General features: G+C 45.1%; 1 protein-coding gene across 1 annotated transcript in view; it reads left to right on the forward strand.

Moving 5' to 3' along the window:
• Positions 1-5,245: 5,245 nt before the first annotated feature.
• The window catches only part of FRMPD3 (FERM and PDZ domain containing 3), a 175,182-nt gene continuing 154,170 nt past the window's right edge, over positions 5,246-26,257 (forward strand). Inside the window, exon 1 of the mRNA XM_037167120.2 lies at positions 5,246-5,536. The gene's annotated coding sequence lies outside the window, so the exon portion shown is untranslated. The remainder of the gene's footprint in view (positions 5,537-26,257) is intronic.

Genomic DNA, 26,257 nt, shown 5'->3' on the forward strand with positions numbered 1-26,257 from the left:
CCAGGATTTCCACTGCTGGAATTATACCCTAAGAACACTGAAACACCAATTCAAAAGAACCTATGAACCCCAATGTTCATAGCAGCACAATTTACAATAGTCAATTGCTGGAAACAGCCTAAGTGCCCATCAGTAAATGAGTATATCAAAAACTGTGGTACATTTACACAATGAAATACTATATAATAGAAAGAAAGAAGAAGCTCCTACCCTTTGTGACAGCATGGATGGAACTGGAGAGCATTATGCTAGGTGAAGTAATTCAGGTGATGCAAAACAAATACCATATGATCTTACCTATAAGTGGAACCTAATCAACAAGCAACAAAACAAACAAGCAAGCAAAATATAAACAGAGACTTTGAAATAAAGAACAAATTGACAGTAACCAGAGAGGAGGTCTGAGGGGATAACAGGCAGGAAAATGGCAAAGGGTCATCAAGGAACATGTATAAAGGATAGATAGACAAAGCCAAAGGGTGTGGGAGGTTATGAGGTAGAGATAGCTAGGGTGGGAGGGAGCAGTGGGGGAAAAATGGAGATGACTGTACTTAAACAACAACAAAAGAAAGGAAGGAAGGAAGGAAGGAAGGAAGGAAGGAAGGAAGGAAGGAAGGAAGGAAGGAAGGAAGGAAGGAAGGAAGGAAGGAAGGAAGGAAGGAAGGAAGGAAAAAGCCCTCAGAATAATTGCCCAAACTTTTATGCCCCTTCCTATTAGTGACAAATCTTTTGAAATTGCTTTTTCCCTCATTTTTTCTCTGATGTATTCTCTGCCACTCAGGTTTCCTGGTAGCTCCCAATTTCCCCAGTAGATCAGGAGTGTCCCTCTCCCTTTTTCTCCACCCACTCTGTCTCAAACACAATGGCCCTGTTTGGCACCAGATGCTTTAGGATGGGTGAGTGCCTTGCAGAAAAGGCAAAATAAAGAATAAAGGGCTGGGGGCTGAAAAATTATAAAGAGGCTTTCCTTCTTAATCTTTCTGATTATGTCATCTCTCCTTCTATCATGCCAGGGGGTCCTCCTGCTGGCTTAGGCAGATGTACTTCATACAAAGGCCATACATGACACCCTGCTCTTCACTTATTCACCTTTTTCTAGGTGCTAATGTGTGGCTGTGTTGCGACAGCAGAGGCAGGCTGTTTAGTATTGTCTCTAGAAGGAGCTAGCAGCCTATCTCCACTGTATAATCTCAGCACAGCCTTTTTGGATACACTATAACTATTGTAGTCAAATTGGCATGGGTTCAACTCCCGGATTAGACCCTACTAGCTGTGCTACCTTATAGAGATGACTTAAGCCTTCATTTTCCTCTGAACCTTTATTTTATTTTAAAATAATCAGCCCTGGCTGGTGTAGCTCAGTGGATTGAGCACGGGCCTGTGAACCAGAGGATCGCGGTTCGATTCCCAGTCAGGGCACAAGCCTGGGTTGCAGGTGGATTCCCTGCAGGCCAGTTCCCTGCAGGGGATGCACTAGAGGCAAACATACATTGATGTTTCTCTCCCTCTCTCCTTCCCATCTAAAGATAAATAAATAAAATGTTTAAAAAATAAAATAAAATAATCATAATAACAGTACCTACCCTCTCCAGTTTATTGTGAAGATTAAATATGATAATGCATGCAAGGTGCTAGCACAGTGCCTGGGCTGTGGCAAGTGCTCAATTAAAGTTAGCAATCGTAGGTATTACTACTAATTGTCATTACATAGTTAGAATGCAGCTTCCACTACCTACTGCAATGTTAGTCTTGGCTTGCTCCTCTATAAAGTAAGAATGATGATGTTCCCTACATAAGAGGGTTGTAGTGATCATGAGATGAGTTAATGCATGTAAAGCTCTCAGGGCTGGCTAGAGGTCCTACCAAGGTAGTGGAACTAATTGTATCTTCTTTTCCTAGGAGTGTCTATAGAGCACCTAGCTACCAGTGAGTGATGGGTCAATTAATGGTAGTCAGTATAACTATTAATACTGGAGGCCAAGTTACTCTCTGTCCACTTATCCCTGGATTCTCAGTGGTGAATGGTTAAGTGATGATTATAGTCCAGGGTGGCATTAGGCTGGGCTGCTTCTCTCCACTCTCAGTATTAGAGGAGAAAAACAGTGCCACTTACTAGCTTTGTCTCAATGTATTGATTTCAATAGGAAATAGACTTCTGGCTGAAAGATTGTCATTTGTCATCCAATTGTCATGAGATTAGAAGAGACTGAACTCTTACCTGGAGGAGATCTTCCTCACTAAATTTTAGTGCAGTGGGATCTGGGTCCCAGTTTTATACACAGCTGTTAATTTTACTGCATTTTGTCACAGAATTAAGAATGTTGAAGAACCTGCTCTATACCCTGCCTCCTGCTCTCCTTCCTCCCTCAAATCTGTTGAGCATAGGGAGTGAGTAGCTTGTTAGACAAAAAACAAAAATAAAAAATGCTACTTATGTGATTCTCTAATGATGGGGTGAGTACTCCCCTTGTAAATGAAATCAGCATGTGCATGCAACCTTGATAACTCACTTTGACCAAGAGAATGAAACAATGCAATCAGTCTGTCACTTCAGATTCAAATTGAGCAGAATAAGAACAAAATCAGAAGCATTTCAATAGTTGACTAAAATGCAGATTTGTCTTGAAAATGAATGACAGCTTCCTTTGAATTACTGGGAGACTTTACATCTATTATCTCATTTAATGCTTTCAATAACTCTAGGAGATAGGTTCGGCCATCATCATAATCCCACAGTTAAGTCTCAGAGAGGTTAAGTGACCTTTCTTAGGCCACACCTCTAATAAGAAGCAGATTCCAAAAGCTATGCACTTAATCACTATCCTAAACTAAACAGTACCTCACTGTTTAGTTTCACGTAGGAGCCTTCACACATGTATTTGTCCAGTAACACAGTCCTTTTCAATACTCTCCCCGTTTCACTACCCCTTCTTTGCTTTTGTTTACTGCACAGAAGATGGACTGGAATCCAGGCATATACTTCCAGTTAGCCATGCAAGCAGTGGAAGATGGCCAATCAGAATCATAAAATGTATTTGTTCTAGTTACTAATCCATTGATAAGAACTTTTTATTGTAAGAACTTACACAAACTAACTTGTTGGCATCACCGTTATTAATATTAATAAGGAACAAAACGGGTAAGGATCAGGGGACCCTGAAGGGGATCTTCCCACCAGAGACACCACCCCCAGGGAAACCAGCCACAGACTATACGGATGCAAATAGCATTATTCACACTGGATAGCTGGTTTCCAGCTCCCTCTCTAATCCCTGGAGATAAGAGTATCCCAGTTTCACTTTACCTCTTTCTTTTGGTAGGTTTAGGAATCAAGTCTAAGTCACTTCTCTAACTAGACTCTTCTTCCTCTTCTCCTTCTTCTTTTCCTTCTCCTCCCCCTCCTTCTTTGTACTAGCTCAGGGTATCTGCAGCCCCATGTGTGACTCCATGTATGTCCCTGTGTGTGTGTGTTTTGCTCCTCAGAGTATCTTCTTATGTTCAGGTCTGCTTGGGCATTTGCCATAAATGCTGTGTTTCTCTTCCTGCATGTCTTTACTTGCATTCACTGTTCACTTAAAATGATTCCATCAGCTTGTTTTCCCACCTAGGCTACACCCATCCAGGTGCAGAGAATTTTGATCCTTTTCTTCACATTAGGTAATACCAGGAAAGAAGCAAAGAATGTGATCAATGGACAGAGGGCTAAATGTGCTAGTCAACTACTGTAGTGCTTATCCCAACTGTCAGGAGCCAAAGAGCCCTGCACCCAGAGCTCTGTATTTTGGATATTCCATGCAGTATACAAGCCCATCCTCTTGTCCGCCATTGCCCTTCAGTAACCCTCTAGGAGAGGGTTTAAATAGATGTTTAAATAGAACTGGAGGTTAGGAAAAGATTCCAAATGGGTCAACAGCTTCTCTTCCAGAGTCCAGGCACAAAGGGAAAATGATGAGGGCTCACCTTTTACCTTGGAACTGCTGAAGCCAAATGTACCAATGTTAGCTATCTCTCTGAGGTTCCTTTGACACTGGAAAATTCACCATGCATTTGGTATAACCACAGGTTCTTCGATTCCTCCCCTTCCTTCTGCTTTTTTCTTTCCTGGCCCCAATTTTGCCCTTCTAGAGCCATTTGTTCAGCTTCCCAGTTTCTCTGGGTCCCCACTGAGGCCACCCTTTGGAGAGAAGGAGAAAGACCTTTTTTCTTGGTCCCTAAACTCCTCCAAAGGGGTCTTGAGCCAGCTAGGACACGAAGAGCCTTTCTTGAATTTAGGCTGCCACATGTTAGGCTGCCACATGTTTAGTATTCATAGCATGTCTCCTAATAAAATGCCCTGCGATCATTCATCAGGTACTGTGCTGTGTGCTTAGCTGCTCTCTTTTGGGATGTGCATGTGTGTGTGTGTGTGTGTGTGTGTGCGCGCGCGCACACACCCTCCCTCCCTCTGCTGGTGAAAACACACACACACACACACACACACACACACACACACACACACACTTTAACCTCCTTCCCTTATCACCAAACCAACTGAATGCTCTAAGCGAACCTTCGCCCGCTCGCAGATCGCTCCCTTCTTGAGGTTGGCTCTCTCCCTGCCTGGGCCTGGGCTCGAAACAGCCCGCACTCCAGGGCTGGCCGAAAAGCGCTGTGGTGAGCAGAAGCCTGAGCCGAAGCCAAAATTCAAGGTGAGTGTGAATGTTGGCGGTGGTGACCAGAAGAGGAGCAGCAGGGTGGGCAACCCCAGCAGAAGGGATCAAGAGGAGCTCAGGGAGGCAAGGTCAGGAGCCAGGGAATGGAGCCCCAGGACGAGCGTCACAAATGCCACTTCTCCGCAATTCAGTGACCCCGCCCTTGCCTAGTTCACTTTGGAAATTGGTTTGCCCCCGTAGCTGCTGGTAGTTCCCAACGGAGCCCATCCAGAACTGTCAGGTTCAAGAAGTGAGGCAGTGCTGGGCTGGGTGGCTGGGTTGTGTATTGGGAAATTCTTTCCCTAATTGTTAATTTTGTGCTTATTTTTAGCTGCGCCCCGAGCCAGGAGCTGTGCCTTTAAGTAGCGTTCCTACTCGGGGAAACCGACACCTGCACTCGACGGTCGGGAGGCTCCAGATTGGCCCCTCATTCTGCACTCCTCTCTTTCTCCCCCCACCCTTCCCCCTCTCTCCGCCCCTTCTCCCCTCCTCTCCTTGGCCGTCCAGCTGCTTCTCCGCCTTCCGTCACCTCGCCTCCTGCTGCACTACTGGAGCAAGAGAGTGACAGGCAAGCTGCGGCGATGGTGCCGCCCGCAGCGAAGCCATGGAGCCCGCCCAAGGAGTCCCCGCGCCCCGCTGCCCTCCTGTCCGCAGCCTGCCTCCTGCGCGCCAGCTCCTTGCGTTTCAGGGTGGCTACTGCTGCCAGGCCAACCTCTACCCACCTCGCCTCCCCGCGCCACTGAGCTACACGCCAGTGCTCAGCTCACGGACACCAGCGTGCTAGTCCCGCCGGCGCCTCTGCAGCCGCACAGCCGAAGAGGAGGAAAGGGAGGTGTAGGAAAAAGGTAAGAAGCGCGCTCTGAGGGGGGGGAGGGAGGCGCGCCCGCCGTCTCTGCCCCGCTAGGGGTGGGTCTCCGCGAGAGCGTGCAGCCCAAGACTATTCGGGGCCCACCGGCGGCGCCTGGGCGCCCCCGGGAACCGGAGCAAAGGCAGGGGATGCCTAGCGTCGGGCAGCCCGGAGTTTGGGCAGGGGAAGGCATTAGCTGGGTGCATGCCTGTGCCCCATTGAGTCTCTGGCTTGGCGGGCTAGCCTTGGCCGCTGGGATTGCAGGATGAGAATGCGAGTGCAGGCGAGTGCAGGGGAGTGCAGCGCCTTTATTATGGAGCTTTTGTGTGCGCGCGGGGGGCCGTGGGCACTGTTAGAGCTGAGGAGACGCGGGGCCTGACTGCTGGGAGGTGGCTGTTCAGCCAGTGTGTCCGGAGACGCCTAGTCCCAGGGCTGCCAAAAACAGCTGTCTAAAGCATGGCGTGGTTCCTGGGGCCATGTTCACACGCGGACACGAACACACATACACTCACAAAGCCACACCATATACCCGGCGCTGAACTACATAGTCACCTCCATCCAAATACGACACACACACATACACACACACACGCACAGACACGCACGCCTGCCCTCTTCCTCTAGGATACTAATAAAGCAGTTGCCCAAACACATACAGCTACACTCACCCCAGCGTAGCTAAAACATGCACACACACACACACACACACACACACACACTCTCTCTCTCTCTCTCTCTTCTACTCCCCAGCCTGGTGCTTCGGAGCTTAGAGAGTGTGTATATAAATGTATGTGTTTTCTCAGAATGTCCCTGAGAACTACATGACAATTGCATATTACTGCAGAACCAGTACCGGCTGCCCCACCACGCAAAAAAACAGCCACAACCTAAGCTATGGGGGGCACATCCACCAGGGACCTTAGGAACTCCATTTTGGCAAAAAAGCATCTCCAACTCTTGTAGTCGTTCCTCTCCACACCCCAGTTTCTGGGCCTCCCTTATTACCCTTCCCCCACACACTGAACCCACAGCGGGGGCAAATGCTTGACATCTTCCTCCAGAAGCAGGTTGGCAACCACACCCTTGCAGCTGCTACCAAAGGGGTCTTGACCATTGTGTACGCTGAATTCTGCCAGACATACCCCCTCCCTTTGGCATCATTGTCGGGCTGCAGAGCCCTGGGGGTGGTCTCAAATCCTGCAGCTCTTGTGGAAGGCGGGGCAGTCTCAGGACTCCTGTCCATTGGAGAAATCGTTGTAAGACCAAGGCTCCCTTGGGGGCGCACTTCTCCAGGCGGAAGGTCGGGGACACTCTACTGACTCAGAGAGAAGCTCTAATTGAGTTTTCCTCGCTGGAAGGCTGGGGTAAAAGGCACCCCTGGAGGGACCGGGTGGTGTGGCAATTTACACACCTGAGCCTTCACCCATCCCCTTCTCTGCTTGTCAGGCTCACTGCCAGAGAAGCCAGGGAATCCAGTTTCCGCTTCCTGGGAGCTGAGAGGCTTCCCAGGAAGCCTTTGCTGTTTTCACTGATCAAAATGCCCTCAACTCTACCCGGGGGGGCCTCAATAAGACTTGGTCCTGTTCTAGTGGACACACTGACTTCAACCCAATTTTGTGGCTTTTTCTTTTTTTTTTTTTGGTAATGTGTAGAGAAGCAATTCAGCCTCAACTGTTTGGCATGAAGGTACCCCTGAGGTGAATTATTCATAATATGCATGTGGAGGGGAAAGTAAGATTTTCAGGAGGGGGATCTAGTGGGCTTGACTGGTTTCAAGTAGAAACCCGGAGTCAGACTGTAGCTCTTGGTAGTCTTGATGGAGATGGCTTCCTTGTCAGATCCCCTTCCCTGCATCCCTCCATAGGTTCCTCCAGGCGCCTCTGGGTCCCCTCTACCACCTCCTTAGACCATTTAGGCAGGGCTTCCTTCCCTACTCTGTCACTTCTGATGACAGAATTCCTGCCTGGCCAAAATGTTAATAGCCAATTAATTGTCTACTGTCTTCACCTCTCAGGTAACATTTGCATTTTTAAAGGAGGTGAAGGAAAGGCTCTGTTGATGGGGCTTTCTAGCACCTGTGGCCCCACCCTGGCAGGAACCTTTGTGGCATTGCCTACTGGCTATGTGTGCCCTGAGTGAGGCATGATGTGTGTAGGAGTGAGGATGTAGGAAGGTGGGATGTAATTATGGAGGGATTCGAGGCCCACAGAAAGAAGATTTAAATTGAGTGAGAGGCAGTTGGGAGTCACTGCAGGATTCTGAGAAGGGAAGGGATATGATCCAAGCAGGAGAGAAACACTTTTGTTACATGTTAAGAGACCCTTCCTTCTCTCCCGCACGCACCCACCACCATAATTGCCTTGCAGGTGTAGGCTAATGGTCACCAGAAAGAGAGGGCTGGCCAGGATAGGATGGTGGGAGCTTCAGGCTCCTGGCACATCTTCTATAACTAGACTGGTGGGGCTAGGTCCTGAAGCCAGCAAGTGCCCCCATAAACACAAACTTGTGGTGCTGTTGGTGTTGTGATTTTTCACTATGAAATGGAGCATCTGCTTCTTTGGATGAAGGGGCTAGGGACTCCCAGGAGGCTGCAGGCCCCATTAAAATGAGCTAAGGACCTCTCCCTCCAGTGAGTGGTGCAGTCCCAGGGTCTTGGGAAGTGAGCTGTGTGGCCTGGTTTGGGGATCTTGCCACCAACCAGGTCCTTTGGGAGAAATAGTTTAAAAAGTGCATCAGGAGAGCCCTGGGATTGCAGATAACAATGGCAAGCTGGACAAGGCAAAGGGGGTGGGTGGGAGTAAGGCAGCTGCAATCCTGGGGTATATGGGGTTAAGTATAAGGGGAGTTCAGCATGGTATAGGTAGAAGAGAGGCATTGGTCTGGCACTGCCCAACTGTAGTAGTCCACACTTCAGCCCTTGGAGAAAGCATGGATGGATACAAAACAATAGAAGTGCTCTGTACCTACCCACCCCTGCTCTGAACAAATGATTGGTTTCTATGAGCCAGCACAAGACAAGCACTCTGATAGGACAGCACCAAGGCAATAGAAGAAGGATCCTGTTCTTTGGAGCCTCTGGGCTAGTTGAAGCCATAAAGGCACACACACACAAATTGCACACATCCACATACAAATTACACAGAGTACCTAAACACACACATATACACATATACATACACACTTATAGTGTAGCAAATTGTAGGAAGTGATGCTTATGAAGACAAACTTGACTTCTAGGGCTTATGCCTTCACAGAGACATGAGCAAACACTTATGCCTGGCAAACACTCCTAGGACTGGAAAATCCCTATCTGTTCTTCACGAAGACCCTTAGTTCAGACAGATCCCTGGGAGAAAGGCATACATAAGTTAGCTTCAGCTGTGGGCCAGCCTTAAAGCTGTAAGCATTCGCAGCAGAAAACTCTGTTCTGGCTCTTCTTTCAAGGTCTTGTTTTCCTTCTTACCATAAATTCAGAAAGAAAAACATTATTTTGCATTAGCAGCAGCCAAAATGAAGGACTCCCCAAATGGGCTGGACCTTGTAGCTCTGCTGAGAAGTCTGAGGGCTAGGGGCCAGTAGGAGGGAAGGGAGCAAGAAGAGAGAAGCACTCCATCTTCCCTTCTTTCCAGTCCCCACTCAGCCAAGCTGGTAAGGAGAGGGCAAGGATCTTGGGGCTCTGTATGATTTCCCACCTACAATGGGCAGTGTCCCCTTTTCTGAGGGCACCATTCTTTATTGGAATGTGAACAGCCCTTTGGCACACTAGTATCTACTCCTCTGGGCAATCAGAAAATGAGCTGAGAAATCAGTGATCTGTCTGTGTCTGTGTTTATGGAGGCAGGGGGAGGGGAGAGTGAGAGAGACAGATTTGGCCTGTTTTATGTAGGAACCAGTGTGCCTGTTTGTGTTGATATACATGAGCAGGTTCTTCTGTATGCATGCCATAGCATCACCTTTCAGAGCCTCAACTTCCCTTTGGTATTAGCCACACTGCTAGCCATCCCTAGTTTGTTGAAAAACTCTCTTCCTGGTTCTACTGTTTGGGTCCTCTTACACCCTAGTGACCTCTCCTTTTTTCTGTTTTGTTAGTTCTACTTCCTATCCCTCAAATCTGGGTGTTCTCTGGCTCCTCTTGCTTTTTACTTTCTCTGTTGACAAGGACATAAGCCCTGTCATGGCTTCCACCTCATACTCCTCTATTGGCCATTCCCACTTCCTCAGCCCAAAGTTAACCCCACTCCTATACTTCAGTCCTGTATTTCCACCTACTTGCTGAACATTTCCCCTTGGGTAGTTTGCCATCATGTCAAACTCAACATTTACAAATTCATCTCATTACCTCTCAAAGACGACTTGCTCATCTGACCTGTTATGCAGGCCTTCTAGTCTCCTAGACTAGAAACTTCAGAACCATCTCGGACTCTTTCCTGGCCCACCATGCCCCCCACTACCACTTCATGTCTACACTATACTAGTCTCCTTCTTTACAGTCCAAAATATACACACCTGTCAGAATAATACTTCTAAATATCCTTCATTCATGACACTTCTGATGAACATATTTGAGGGGCGATATTTAATTACCTATGGAGTAAATTTTAGCCTCCTTAACCTGAGTATTCGAGGCTTTCCTTGAGTGAGCTTAACACTATGTATTCTTCTAACTTCATTTCCTATTTTTTGTCCACATCATGGATTCTCAAATTTTAATGTGTCTCAGAATCACTTGGGGGAACTTGTTAAATGCAGATTCATGGGTCCCACCACCTGATCTTCTGCTTCAGTAGGTCTGGGAGTTGGAGTCAAGGAACATGCATTTTATAACGTTCCCTAAGTCATGTTGATGTACTTGATATACTTGAGAAATACAGCCATACATGGACCCTCTATGCCAGCCAAATTTCTTTCCTCAGTGTGTTCTAAACATGTCTTTTGTACATTTGTTGCATCTGTTCATGTAATTCCAGTCACCAGGAATGCCCTCTCTTCTTTTCCTAAATTTTTCTTCCATCTGATAATACTATGTCTGTTCTTCAACTCTACATTCAAATTCACCTCCTCTGTTAAGTCTTCTCTTATAATTCTACACTGAAATGATGTCTCTCCCTCCTCTGAACTCCTCCTGCACTTATTTTCTCCAAAGTACATTTGGCAAGTACATTGCTGATTCACCCCATTATTATTACTTAAATCATTAATTCGTTTTAAAAATTTTATATATTTATTTTTAGAGAGGAGAAGGAAGGGAGAAAGAAATGGAGAGAAACTTCAGTGTGTGGTTGCTTTTTATACACTCCCTACTGGGGACCTGGCCTGCAACCCAGGCATATGCCCTATACTGGGAATGGAACTGGCAACCCTTTGGTTTGCAGGCTGGCACTCAATCCACTGAGCCACACCAGTCAGGGTTCAATCATTAATTCTTTACATGCAAATACAGCTTCTCATATGTGTATGCTTTATCTACATAAGTTCAATGAAGGAGAAAGCCTGGTGTTTTTCATCTCCCTTTTATTCCCATAGCACACAATGCCTTACACATACTAGATGTTCAATAAGCATTTGTTGGGTTGAATTGAATACCTATTGGTTCATGTTAGAGGAAGATTCTATCACATCTGTCCCTGCATAGCAGTTCAATAAATATTTATTGAGTACCTATTATGTTCAAAGTGCTGCACTAGTTTCTGGGGAGGATATAAACACGAAGGAAGCCCCTTATTCCATCTCGATCATCTTTGCATTTATAGTGCCTAATGCATATTAGAGGTCATTAATTGATAGCTGTTGAGTAAGCAAGTGAATTAATGAGTAAGTGAAGAAATGAAGTTCAGACAGGAATCCCTTAACCAAGGATTTAGAACAGCTGTGTCGTGGAGAATTGAGATAGGAATGCAAGATAAAGCAGGAAGGTAGACTGGGGTATAGCAGATAACTTTTGTTTTTGTTCTTAATCATGAACATCTCTCAAAAAAAACAGAAAATAATATAGTAATGCCATATTGTAACCCATTATCCACATTAATTAATTATAAGGGCTTTGCCATATTTGCTTTATTTATTCTTTTTTTCTTTGCTGAAGTATCTTAAAATAAATTTTAAGCATCAATCATGTAATTCAGCCCTGATACTTCTCTACACATCTTTTAAAAAGTGGACATTTTCTCATACAACCACAGTACCATTAACATATCTTACAAAAGTAACAATAATGCTTTTGTTTTATCCATTACCTAGTTCATAATCGAATATCCTCAGTTGTCTTAAAACACGATGTACAGTTGGCTTGCCAGAATCAAGATCCACAACAGCTCCATGCATTTGTTCATTAGGTCTCTTAAGGCCCTTTCAACAGTACTTTATCTTTGATTTGTTAGAAAAGTCAAATTATGTGGGGGTGACTTTCCTTGCAAGTTCCCCTGTCTGCCACGGATGAGAGTAAACATGACGGAGATATGATGTGATCTGCTTGGGGAGGAGACATGGCCATTTTCCCAGAGGAAAAAGGCTGTGAGCAGTGGTCAGTTTCTCAGAGGAAAAAAGGCATTGAGTCCCTTCCTCCAGGGACTTTTATTGGGTTGTAATACACAGAAATACAGGGTGGCAAGGATCAAACAGTAGATAACATTTCAAAGAAATCTGAGGGCTTGGTATGAGTCAGAGTCTGTCAGGAACAGAGTTTTAGGGTTTCCTGCTCAAACCCTTAACATATGAATGAAAACACTCTTAGCAGAGCAGATTTCACAGGTTTATCAGGAAATCTTTGTGATGCCAGAATTTTCCCCAGGATAAGCTCTAGCAAGGCAAGGAGCTGCACCTCTCCCCATCAGGTATTCAGGCTTAAAGGGATTAGAGCCAGGAAGCACTTCTCCCAGAGAACACGGGGACTCAGGCTTTGTCAAAGCCCTTGGGGGGGGACAAGAGGCCATTGCTCTTTGTTGCAGCCCCCCCTCCCTGTTACCAAACAAGAGGTCCAAGGGGGGGGGAGGCAACATTTGGCCCATTTAGGGATGCCAAAAACTGCTATAGAACAGGGGTCTCTCCCAAGGACACAATACTAAAATCTACTGGGCTCTTCTGTCCACTGCCAATTGGAAAGACATCTCTCAATGCCACAGATTTGTGAAAAGGAAACGAAATGTTTATTTAATGCTATTCAGGCCTAACACCTCCACTAAAATATCAAAATCTTTTAGGGTATACACCTACACCCACACAGAGCTCCCTTCTCCCACTGTCCCAACTCCAGGTACCATAAATCAGGGAAAGAGCACACATCTGTGTTTTAGGCCGCTGGTATCCTCACTGTGTCAGGCAGGGTCTCTAGTTAATCCAAAGTACTGTGGTACCCTCTCATGGTCCACAGGCAAGAGTTCTTTGTACCCAGTTCCAGTCAAAATCTCTCCTGCTTTCCAGGCCACGTGGCCAAAGGGGCACCCCAAAGCTGCGTGGGCCTCTTCTACCAAAGCTGCAGGGGTTCACACTCCACCAAAAGCATGTGGCTTTCTTCTTCACCTGGCTGCAGGGATCTCCATTTTGGCAAAGCTGCGTGGTTTTTCCTTTCACCTGGGAAAGAGGGGGTCTGCACTCTGCCAAAACCACATGACTCTCCCCTCACCTGGCCAAGAGGAGACCCTTAATTTTCTGAAACTCCCTGGCTCCCTCCTCACCTAGGCAGTTATCGCCTCAGGTCCTGGAGCCAATCTTTTCCAAGCTCTCACACAGGCCTCTCACTCAGGAGCGCAGCCCCTAGTTGCATTCTGGGTAGAAGCCAGTCCATTCTCCCTGGCTCAAAACTTGGCCACAGCTATTTAACATATCTATGAAACCAGTTAAAGGTTATAGATATGTTAAATAATCATTCCAGAGGTTACTTGCAAAACTGTTGCTATGCAAAACAGCTCTCAATGGCCCTGGCTCTATTTGTCCCTTGGGGGGGCATCTTAATATCTCCCCAGACACCCTGAACTCTGGACCTCATCCCAAATCCTTTTCTGGGGCTCCCCCTTGGCTGCACCCTGTATCACCCCCAGTCCTTCCATGAAGGCCTCCCAAGTGATCCAGTCTGGCTTAGGTTGCCCCCCCCCACTGTGAGGGATCTTACCCATCATTGACTTTGGGGACAGGGAAACTGAGGCAGCTGTTTGCTACCAGAGATAAACTTTGTCTCCTCCAGCTTGAATTCCAGAGGTCATTCCTGGCCCTTAGCCACAAGGGGTAGAGATACAATTCCTAAAACCAGGCAGAGCAGTCTACAACACGATTACTTGTGTGCACTGTCCCACATTCTTGTTTGTCTGTTTCCGTTGTCCTTTAGCTTGTTCCATTATCCCTTGTATCTCTTGTGAGTGAAAGTTAGCTTTAGTCTTGATTAGATTTAGGTTGTTTTTTCTTTTCCCCCACCATTGGCAGATTGATTAAAATGGCGCCATTCTGAATGCATGAAAACCATCTAGGAGGCTGGATGGGGATAGAAAGAAGGAGATGGATAGATGGATTTTGGAGATAGAAGAAACCTAATTTATATATCAATTGGATGAGTGGGATGAGGAAGGAAGAAGAGTCAAAGATGATTTAGAGGCTTTGAGCCTATAATATGGGGAGAGTAATAATAACATCATCTGTGAAGGATGGTTTTTTATTTAAGATTTTATTTTTTTCTATTTTAGACAGAAGGGAAAGGAGGGAGAAAAAGAGAAACATCAATGTGTAGTTGCCTCTCACACACCCACTACTGGGGACCTGGCCTGAAACCCAAGCATGTGCCCTGACTAGGAATCAAACCGGTGACCCTTTGGTTCACAGGCCAATGCACAATCTACTGAGCCATATCAGCTAGAGCTGAAGGATGGGTTTTTAATGAAAGCAGCAGTAGTAAGACACCTACTATGTTTTTCCAGATAACACTATCTTTCCCAGAAAAATTGTTATTAGTGGTATAGAAATTTGGGCCCTCCAGGAAATTTTCAAAAAAATAACTCATTAGCTTTTAATAACTGCGAAATAATTAAATATCATGCCCTAGAGTCTTGAGAGGAGGGATAGTATACACACCAATGGATGGAGAGAAGGTCATTCTTGTATCATCCTTGCAGATGAGCCAATTATCCTGTATCATCATGGATATCAGACTCGCCAGTCTTGGGTTGAGGAGTGAATGATGTTAGAGCTTGGGATTTCTGTAGACCTGTTACTGAACAACAAGAGGTCCGAGGGAGGGGCAATACAATATTTGGCCCACCTAGGGATGCCCAAAACTGCTAAACAACAGGGGCCCCTCCAAAAAACAAAATACTAAAATCTACTGGGCCCTTCTGTCCGCCGCCAATTGGAAAGACATCTCTTAATGCCAGAGATTTGTGAAAAGGAAACAAAATGTTTATTTAATGCTATTCAGGCCTAATGCCACCACTAAAATATTAAAGTCCTTTAGGGTATACACCTACACCCACACAGCGCTCCCCTTCTCCCACTGTCCCAACTCCGGGTACCATAAATCAGGAAAAGAGCACACGTCTGTATTGCAGGCTGCTGGCACCGTCAGCTGTGTCACTGTGCAGGATCTCGAGTTAATCCAAAGTACTGTGGTACCCTCTCATGGTCCACTGGCAAGAGTCCTTTGTACCCAGTTCCAGTCAAAGTCTCTGTTGCTTTTCAGGCTCCGCGGCCAAAGGGGGCACCCCAAAGCCGCGTGGGCCTCTTCTACCAAAGCTGCAGGAGTCCGCACTCCACCAAAAGCATGTGGCTGTCTTCTTCACCTGGCTGCAGGGATCTCCATTCTGGCAAAGCTGTGTGGTTTTTCCCTTTCACCTGGGAAAGAGGGGGTACACACCCTGCCAAAACCACGTGGCTCCCTGTTTCACCTTACCAAGAGGGGGTCCTCACTCTGCTGAAACTGCGTGGCTCTCTCTTCATCTGGCCAAGCAGGGGCCCTTCATGTCTTGGAGCCAGTCTTTTCCAAGCTCCCACACAGGCACTCCTCACTCCGGAGTGCAGACCCTAGTTTCATTCCAAGTCCAAGCCCTTCTCACTCAGGAGTGCAGCCCCTTGTTACATCCTCCTGAGTCCAAGCCCTTTTCACTCAGGAGTTCAGACCTTAGTTACATCCTCCTGAGTCCCAGTCCACTACCTTCTCCCTGGCTCCAAACTTGGCCACTCCTATTTAACATAGCTATGAAACCAGTTAAAGGTTATAGATATGTTAAATAACCATTCCAGAGGTTAGCTGTAAAACTGTTGCTATGCAAAACAGCTCTCAATGGCCTTGCTCCATTCGTTTCTTCCCCCTGGGGGGAGGTGTGAGGACATCTTATATGTCTCTCTAATATTCTTATACACTTTGAATTCTGGACACCATTCCAAATCTTTTTTCTGGGGCCCCCCTGGCTGCACCCTGTATCAGACCTAGCCAATGAGCATAGGTCAAGATCCTAAGTCCTTCCTTAGGGTCCCCTGAAGTCTCCATCCCACACTCACTTCTCTATCCAATATGGAGCCTGCAGCTTCTTAGGCCCTTGGTGGACCATGCCAACAATGATTCTGTCAAGGTCAAAGATTGTCCAGTAGCCCTGTATATTCATCAGTCTCTGAGAAAACCATAAGATTATTTAGCTCCCTCAATAAGAACATGCTTTAGTTGAATCAAATTTGGTGAGAACTACTCACAGCTCCATCCTATGTATCCTCATTCATAAAACCTTTTCTCCCTCTACCTTCCCTCAGCTCATCTTTCTTCCTGCTTTCTCTTCTGCTCCTCCCTCTGTGCTCTGTCTCTTCCAGAATACATTATTCTCCAAGTTAATCAAACACTGGCTTCTGCAGCCCATTGTGTCTCAGATTGATCACTTAGGGAGCATTATCGACATCTGGGAAAGCCTCAGGAAGTGGAAGTGTATTGAAAACTAAAGATCCAACAGCACATAGGCTGGCTAGGTCTCTCTGGGCAGCCTCAGCTCCTCAACCACCTTTTGAGAAAGGGGAGTGAACAAAGAAGATCCTCAGAGAACCTTTATTCAGCTCATTCTTTCTTAGCTTTGGAGTTAAGGCAAAGGATCAGGAGTCTATTGAGCACTCTTGGATCTAGCCCAATACCAATGTTATAGTGAGAAGGGGAGAGCCAAAGGGTCTGTGTTTTAGAAATTCACAACTTAGCAAATAATAATACTTACTTATATGAAGCAACTAAGAATAATAGAAGTTGGAAAAATTACATACAACATTATATACTTTAAACAGAAAGCACTCTGGGGGTTCAGGGCACAGAGAGTACCAGCAGCATGGGCTAGAATGGAAGGAGAAGGCTTCTCAGAATAATTTTAATTTGAGTTAGATTTTGAATAATGTGCAAGATTGAGACTGTTGACTAGAAAAGGAGCAGGTTTCCAAGGGGGTTGGCATAATTAGGAAAATGAACAGAAGTGGAGATGGTCGTGGAATGATTAAGCATGAGTGAATGAGGTCTGATTAAGGAATAGGGTGGTAGGGTTGTATGGAGATGCAATGGGTAAAAATGACTTGCTGGATAAGGAGTACTTTGATTTGAAGGGCCTTTGGTGTCAGCATGAGGAGTTTGGGCTTGGGGACATCCTGAAGAGCGGATAGACAATTAAGGTGAAGTGTTTTAAGATGGTTAGCCATGTGATAGGAAGCAGACTTGATTGGAATAAGGAGGGACTAAGACCAGTTTATAAAATACCATAGCAATCCAAGTGAGAGGTAATTAGAGAAGAGGGTCAGACCCAAAAGGCACTTAAGGCATTGATCTGGCTCATAAACCACCCAGTAGATATTCTTTTTTAAAAAATATATTTTATTGATTATGCCATTACAGTTGTCTCATTTCCCCCACTTCAGTCCCCTCCACCCTGCACACCCTTCCCCCATTCCCCCCCTTTAGTTCATATCCATGTGTCACGAGTTCTTTAGCTTCTAAATTTCCCATACTATTCTTGCCCTTCCCCCTGTCTATTTTCTACCTATCATCTATGCTACTTATTCTCTGTACCTTCTCCCCACTTCTCCTTCTCCCACTCCCCTGTTACTATACCTCCATGCAATCTCCATTTCTATGGTTCCACTCCTGATCTAGCTGTCCTCTTAGTTTGCTTTCTTTTAGGTGTGGTTGTTAATAACTGTGAGTTTGCTGTCCTTTCACTGTTCATATTTTTATCTTCTTTTTCTTAGATAAGTCCCTTTAACATTTCATAAAATAAGGGCTTGGTGATGAACTCTTTGAACTTGACCTGATCTGAGAAGCGCTTTATCTGCACTTTAATTCTAAATGAAAGCCTTGCTAGATAGAGCAATCTTGGATGTAGGTCTTTGGATTTCATGACTTAGAATACTTCTTTCCAGCCCCTTCTTGCCTGTAAGGTCTCTTTTGAGAAATCAGCTGACAGTCTGATGGGAACTCTTTGATAGGTGACTGTCCCCTTATCTCTTGCTGTGTCTAGAATTCTCTCCTTCATTTTAATCTTGGCTAATGTAATGATGATGTGCCTTGGTGTGTTCCTCCTTGGGTCCAACTTCTTTGGGATGCTCTGAGCTTCATGGACTTCCTGGAAGTCTATTTCCTTTGCCAGATTGGGGAAGTTCTCCTTTATTATTTGTTCAAATAAGTTTTCCAATTGTTGCTCTTCCTCTTACCCTTCTGGTACCCTTATAATTCGGATGTTGGAATGTTTACAGATGTCCTGGGAGTTCCTAAGCCTCTCCTCATTTTCTTATTTTTTTAAAGATTTTATTTATTTATCTTTAGAGGGAAAGGGAAGGAGAGAGGGAGAGAAACATCAATGTATGTTTGCCTTTCATGCGTCGTCTACTGGGAATTGGCCTGCAGGGAACCGGCCTGCAACCCAGGAATGTGCCCTGACCGGGAATTGAACCACGATTGTCTGGTTCGCAGGCCCCTGCTCAATCCACTGAGCTACACCAGCCAGGGCTCCTCATTTTCTTCAATTCTTGTTCCTTCATTGTTTTCTGTTTGGTTTTTTCTTTCTTCCTTCTGGTACACTCCTTTGATTTGAGTCCCAGTTTTGTTTCCATCACTATTGGTTCCCTGAGCATTTTCCTTCATTTCACTTAGTGTAGCCTTCATTTTTTCATCTAATTTGTGACTAAAATCAACCAGTTCTGTGACCATCCTGATCACCAGTGTTTTGAACTGTGCATCTGATAGGTTGGCTATCTCTTGGTCGCTTAGAAGTATTGGCTCTGGGGCTTTGAGCTGTTCTTCTGCTTAAGCTATAATGTTTTGGTCTGTTCAGGCCTGTTATATATGAGGGGTGGAGCTTAGATGTTTACCAGGGTAGGGCAACCCATGTGGCTGGGTTGTGATGCTGTATGTGGGGGTGGGGTCAGAGGGAGCAATGGAACTTGTTCTCTCTCTCAGATTTCAGTCCCCTCTGTCTCTTCCCACAAGCACATTGGGCCCTTCTGGTGCTGGTTCCTGGGTGGGTGGGCTTGTGTATGTTCTAGGACCCTGTGGATCTCTTGAACGAACTTTCCTGTGAGGCTGGGAGCCTCTCCCAGCACCTCAAGCCCTGAAAGTTTTTCCAATCAGTGCTTTTAGGCTTTAATTCCAATCTCTGGGGCCCTGGGTTGTATGGTCTGTCTCACCGACTGTTTTTAAACCTGCCTGGTTTATCTGTGCACAAATGTGTAACTGCTGTCAGCCAGCTGCCTTGCAAGCCTCACAGGGTTTTTCTCCCTGGGCCCACCCTGGTCTGCTAATCACTGCTTTTTCCTGCCAGGACCCCTCTCCACTGGTTGCTGACTCTGCCCCTCTTACTGGTCTGGATGAATGGTTCATTGTTGTCAGACTTTGGTACAGTTCAATTTTTTGTCTGTTTTGGTTGTGTTTTTGTTTCTAAATCTTTATTGTCCTTAAATTTTGGAGTGTGAGGAGGTACAGTGTTTCCACCTACACCTCCATCTTGGCCAGAATTCCTCAGATATTATTTTTTTAATAGTTTTAAGTTTTTATTTGTTTTTAGAGGTAGGGGGAGGGAAGGAGACAGAGAAGGAAAGAAACATTGATGTGAGAGAGAAATATTGATCCATTGCCTCTTGTTCACTCCCTAACCAGGCACCAAACCTGCAACATAGGCATGAGCCCTGATTGGGAATAGACTGGTGACCTTTTCTTTTGTGTGACAATGCCCAGCCAACTGAGCCACACTGGTCAGGTCAGGACACATAGATGTTCTTCAATTGTTTTTGTCTCACCTGTTCCTTCTTTCTTAGCCTCAATACTTACACATTCTTTGCCCCTTGCCCTCAGGGTTTTCATGTTGCCAGAATTTGCTGGCAGTAAGATGAAAATGGGTTAATCAACTATTCCAAGTAAAGTAGTTATGCACAGGGCACTTCAATGCAGTCAATGCTATGACCTGAAGGAGTGACCAATGGGGAATCTGGCTGCAGTATCCAGTTGAGATGACAGCTGAGCTGCAGTTCTGAGTACTACAACCTCAACACAGAGGCTAAAAGCAAGGGCTGTGTGTTTCAAGCTCCCAAGACCTATGAGACCTGCTAAGAGCAAGGAGACACCTTTCAGTTTCCCTGGTAAAATAAGTTTAAAAACTCCTCTCAGCACTTGGGATTGTCCCAATGGAGGTCACATCTGTGCCAGGGCATGGCAAAAGCTACTGCAGCACTTTAATGCCAGCTGGAGCCCTGTTGTTACAGTTGGTATGAGAGAAATAAGTGAGAAGTCCACAGGTCAGTGGGAGGGTGATGGGCAAGGCCTCTCTCTGCTAATTTGCTTACCCTACCTGCTTTCCCCACCCTTCCAAGGCCCCTGAATTTCAGCCCAGGGCAGGGATCCGGGCCTAGTGCCTTATTCTTGGGTTGGAGGGAAATAAAAAAACTGCACACTTTAAAGGGATATATGTGAGATTTTTAGCTCTTTTCTTCTTACTGGTTTTTCTTGTGGGGGGAAAGAATGTATTTTGTAAAGATGAATGAGTGAAGCATAAGTCTTCACAGGCTGTGGATTCCTAACCACCAAGAGAGCTCAGCTCTGGGGATAGGACCACCCAAACAGGTCTCTCTTTTCCTGTAATCTAAGCCTACTGGGAAAACAAGAACAGATGGCTAGATTGGTGGATGAACATGTGTGCACGCACAAACACATACACACTGCATAATAGCCTGTTGACCAGTGATCTCCAGCATTTACTTGCTTAAGATTTCTGTTCTGGTTTCCAATCAGTCTTCTGGTTGCTGGTTTGAGGTAGAGGTGATAGTTGGAAGGAGGGTGGCTCAGAAGTGGACAGGTATCCCAAGTGTAAGGTGCCTATGGAATTAGGGAATTGGGAAGAGGAGTTACAAGTGGATGACTAGGGTAGTTGTCCTATTTATGACCCTTCATATGGAAAAGCCCATTGAAAGCAGAAAGAAGAAGGCATGGTGGTAACAACTGTCTTAAGAGTCAATCAGGTAAGAGTCAAGATCTCTGTTTGGAAATCTGACTGCAATCTACGCTCACTTTCTCTCCCAAGTTTTATCTTTCATCTATACATTTTTCCCTTCAGTAATTGTTTTAGCTTCCCATTTCTAACCCATACCCAAGCAAGTCAGTTACAGATGCTTTTTCAGTTGACACAGTGGTAAACTGAAGTACAGATTAATATTTTATGGCATTTGCCTCTGATCCTATATCAAGATGACCAGAAGTCTGGATCTTGCAGGACTCACTCACAGGGCTGGAGATGGTGCTATGTGTTGCACTGCTTCTATTGCCACCACCAGTGAAATCACAGAGAATGCAGATAGGATTAACAAAATGAGTGTTGTTCCATATTCATCTTGTCATCAATAGTTAAGCTGTAATATTTCTACTATGTAGGGAAATCACTCACTGACAGAGAGAAAGGAGGGGGATTTTTAAACAGATACACCAGCCTGCCATTGCCACACTGTTTAGAGTTTGTCTCCTACAAAGTCCAAATCAGAATTGGCTGCTAGGTCTGCTTTGTTCCTTTTTTTCTTCTTCTCTCTCTAAAGGTTTTCACACTCAGTCTAAATACAGCTTGACCTCCTTTGGAATTCTGGGTGATTGCTGGTAATGATAGTGTTTGGCCTTTAACCTGAACTCAAGTTCCATTTCATTATTACCTTTAAGGACATTTTCTCTTTGAAGTTTATCATCACTTTAAAAGGTACTGTGTACTCAGTGAGGCTATAACCACACATAAGCCTGGGGACATCAGGATTTTTTTTTTTTTTTAGATAATGGGGAAGGGAGGGAGAAAGAGAGGAAGAGAAACATCGATGTTGGAGAAACATTGATCGGTTGCCTCTCATATACTCCCTGACCAGGGACCGAACCTGCAACCTAGGCATGTGTCCTTACCAGGATTGACCCTTCACTTTGCAGGACAATGCCCAACTGAGCCACACCAGTCAGGGAAGTTTACCGTCACTTTAAATTTGCTACAATTAAAACCAAGCTCAAGATCTTCTGTCTAACCTTATACTCCATGCTGATCTGTAGTACCGAGCCCTTCCTTGAATCTCTGTCTCTATTAGTGAGACCATCACTCTTTCAATACCCTACAGACTGAGCCTTGAAATCAGTCAATTATCCCCCATCAGTCAACATCATGTCTTGACAATTCATCTTTCAAAAGTGCCTCACAAGTCCATACCTTCTTGACCATTTTCTCTGCTGCCATCATAGCCCACGCCCTCATTAACTTATGCCCGGATTACTGCAGCAGCCTCCTGACTACATGCTGCCTCCTCCTCCCTGCCAAGTTATCCGTCAACATTGCTGCCAAAGGGATCTCCTTAAAACATCTTTCATCATGTCACTTCCCTGCTCAAGAGCCTATAATAGCTCCCTTTTGCTTAGGGTATCAAGTAGAAACTTGTCTTCCTAGTATATAAGGCTTACCTTCCATAACAGCTGAGCCCCTCTGAGCTATTTCTTCCTGACCCTCAAGCTCCATTAATTGCCTTATTCGCCCTGCCCTGCTGTACCCCACTCAGAGCTCGCTCCTCTCTCTTCCAGCTATTCCCCCAGGCTGCATTGGGTACCTTTCCTCTACCTCTGAAAATCCTTCCATACCATCCTCCAACAAGCTCAAATCCAGCCTCTGATATGAAGCTTTTCCTGATCATTCTAGTTCTCACTGGCTGCTCTCCTTTTTAAATTATAATTTCCCCCAATCATGAAAGTAATACTTATACATATTGAAAATCTTTGAGGCTACAGAAAAAACAGAAAAAAAAGTCACCCACAAACTTCCCTCTTCCAATTTGGAATTCAGACTGTTTTTCCACCACAATTTAACATTTGATTACACTGTCTCATGATGCCTTGACTTCCTGTGTATTCACCTTCCTCCTCAGTAAGGAGTGAGTTCTTTAGAGGCCTCAAGAAACACTTGTTAGTGGAAGGGGGGGAAATGAGTTGTATATGATTCAGTCTGTACCAACCCCTCCTATTGCTGAGGAGAAAGGGTTGCATGCCTAGGTAGCCACAGCTCTGGTATTGCCTCTTGCAGGTGAGGGATGTACCAGAAAAAGGGAGACTGCACATCCAGAGAGAGCCGAGAGTTCAGGGTTTATAATGCCCTGAACTTTACTGCCTCTGAGAACACAACTCCCTTGTGTGGGGCTGCAATTTTTTCCCCCTCAGAAAGCCTCTGGCCTTGAAGTGAGAGCTTGTGTTCATTATGGTGGCCAGAATGAGCTTTTCCTAATATGTTGTCAAGTACTTGCAAGAATCACTAATTGTCTCTTAATGGCCATCATATCAAATTGAAATCTCTGGCCTTTGAAGACCATCTACCAGTTCACTTGCCTTCCTTTTCTTATCTCACTAAGGTATCTTTCATGGATTTCCTAATTAACCTCTTTACTTGAGCCAAGCCAGCGGGTGTGCTATACCCTCAAAAACTAACATTTCTAATGTAAAGTTCCCAGAGAGGAGGTTATTTACTACCTACCATTCCCCCATGTCAGCCCCAGGCCTTGGACAACCCAGACCCTCTAACTTGAATACTATCTCTGTTTATCTCCACCACTGAGGTTGAACCCCATCAACATGTGCTTCCACTGACTTCAGACTCAGTGTTCAACTTTCTCCATCGCTGTGTAATCATTTTGTATTAAAATATCAATATAAACATGCAATTATATTATTATATGAAAGTGCTTCCCAGCTAGTTCCCATCTGGGTTCTGTGTACACCAGGCAGAGTATATACTCTGGAGTTGTGCTTACCGCTTCTGATTTTCATGATTTTAAAGACACAATTTTAACATTTCTAGAATTGAAATGCTTCTTACAATCCATGGTGTATTGTAGTTTAGTTGGCAACATCTTTTTGTTTTCCTCAAAGAAACCTAAGAAATTATTACCTCTCACATCTAGAGTTAGTGAAATGGTACTAAGTTACTTAACCTCTTTGAGGCCCAGTCCTTTTATGTGCAAAATGCTTAATCAGAGGGGTTATAAAGGATTCAGAGATAATATTTATATATGACACTTAGAATAGGGCCCTGTACCTTGGTGGAGGCTCAATAAATATCAGCCATGGTAATTCCCCAATTTTATTAACTAAAAGGCAGGGACATGTTTTTTTGTTTGTTTTATTTTTTGTTTTTGATTTTTTATCTTCTAGCAGATGGTATGATGTGAAGGATGGAAAAAAGTTCCCTTTCCAAAGATGTCTCCTTCCCATACTAGATTGCCAAACAGCTGAAATTTTGACATTAATCACTCCTTTGAGTTAAAACATTATCTCTTAAAGACCTCTGTTAAAATGCAAATGTTACTTGGGAAGGTAACACATTAATTCATTAGCATTCATGATCCCATTAGTGTAGATTAGTTTATCAGATTAACTAGCTGGTGCCAAGAAAGCCCTAAAAGCCCTTGTAAGGGGGCTAGTAAGATACAGGACTTAAGGTGGGAGCAGAGGAGTGAGGGGTCAGGGGTTTCAGAACTTGGGGCCAACTCTCATCTGCTCTTGCATTTGGGGTTTGTTTGTCAAGATCGTGACTCTGCTCTGTGATAAAACTAGGAAAGATCTTAGTGACAGAAATAAACACAGGGGTGGAGGAAATGTGAGATCGGAAGTAAGGTCAGTCCTTAAAGATCATCTAGTTCAGCCTACCCCCTCAAGTTTTTTACTCTCATCACGAAGGCATTTGCCACCCCCTTAAGAGGAGGCATTTGCTAGCCTATTCCATTGTTGAACAAGTCTAATTAGAATGTTTTTTATGTTGAGCTGAAAGCAGTCTTTTAGTTACTTCTTTCCTTCTTTCTCTTAGCAGCCCCTTTAAAATACAGTCATGTGCCATCTAATGATGAGAATGTGTTGTTAGGCAATATTTTCATCCTGTGAATACCATATAGTACAGTTACACAAACCTAGATGGTATAGCCTACTATACACCTTGGCTACACGGCATAGCCTATTGCTCCTAGTCTACAAAGCTGTAGAGCATGTTATTGCACAGAACAACATGAGATTGAATCAAGCACCAAAGAAAATGATGCAATCAAGAGAGGGAGTAAACATGAGATGTATGAGGCTGCTGCCAGCATCACACAGCATACAGTTTTATAGCAAATATTTTTTATAAGTAGGAAGAGTACACTCAAGTGATAAAAATATAGTATAGTAAATATAAACCAATAATGTAGTTGCTTATTGTTGTTATCAAGTATCATGCACTGTAAATAAATGTATGTGCAATACTGTTACAGAACAGAGGTACAAGGTGGGGGCAGTATTTGCCCCACCAAGGGATGCCAAAAACTGTTACAGAAAATGGGCCCCTCCAAAGGACAGTATACTAATACCTACTGGGCTCATCTGTCCACTGCCAGAGGAAAGACATCTCTCAATGCCAGAGATTTGTGAAAAGGAAAGGAAAGGTTTATTTAAAGCTATACAGACTTAAAGTAGTGACCCAATGTCCCCATAAAAATATTAAAGTCCTTTAGGATAACCACAGATGCCCACAGCACTTCCTTCTCCCCCTGCCCTAATTAGGGGTACCGTATCTCAGGAAAAGAAGCACACGTCTGTGTTTCCAGGCCACTGGCACTGTCAGCTGTGTCACCATCCAGGCAGGATCTCCAATTAATCCAAAGTCATGTGGCACCTTCTCGTGGCCTACTGGCAAAGAGTTCTTTCACCCTTCTTCCAGGCTAAGTGTCTCCTTCTTCCCAGGCCATGCGGCCAAAGGGAGCACCCCAAAGCTGCATGAGCCTCTTCTACCAAAGCTGCAAGGGTCAGCACTCTGACCAAAAGTGCATGGCTTTCTTCTTCACCTGGCTGCAGAGGTCCCCATTCTGGCAAAGTGCGTGGTTCTCTTTCACCTGGGCAAGAGGGGCTTCTCTGCCCAGAACTGCATGGCTCTCTCACCTGGCTGCAGGGGTCTGCACTCCACCAAAACCACATGGCTCTTCCCTCAATGGCTGCTGTGTCTCTGTTAAATCCCTGTGTCAGTCCTCCTTTGCAGCCCCATTTCTGACCCCTCCTACAATGAGTTACACCTGCCAGAACTCCCATATCCTTCCAGCTTTAATGGGCTGCCATAGTGAGTCTGGGCAAGTGTGGCCCCATGGTATGGAGCCAATCAACTCCAAGCTCTCACAAAGGCTCTGTAACTCTGAAGGACCAGCCCCCAGTTACATCCTGGGTAGAAGTCATTTCCTTCTGCCTGGCTCAAATCATGGCCACAGCTATTTAACA

Source organism: Artibeus jamaicensis, unplaced genomic scaffold (genome assembly GCF_021234435.1).
Source record: "Artibeus jamaicensis isolate MK-2021 breed Jamaican fruit bat unplaced genomic scaffold, CSHL_Jam_final scaffold_461, whole genome shotgun sequence".
Lineage (NCBI taxonomy): Eukaryota > Metazoa > Chordata > Mammalia > Chiroptera > Phyllostomidae > Artibeus > Artibeus jamaicensis.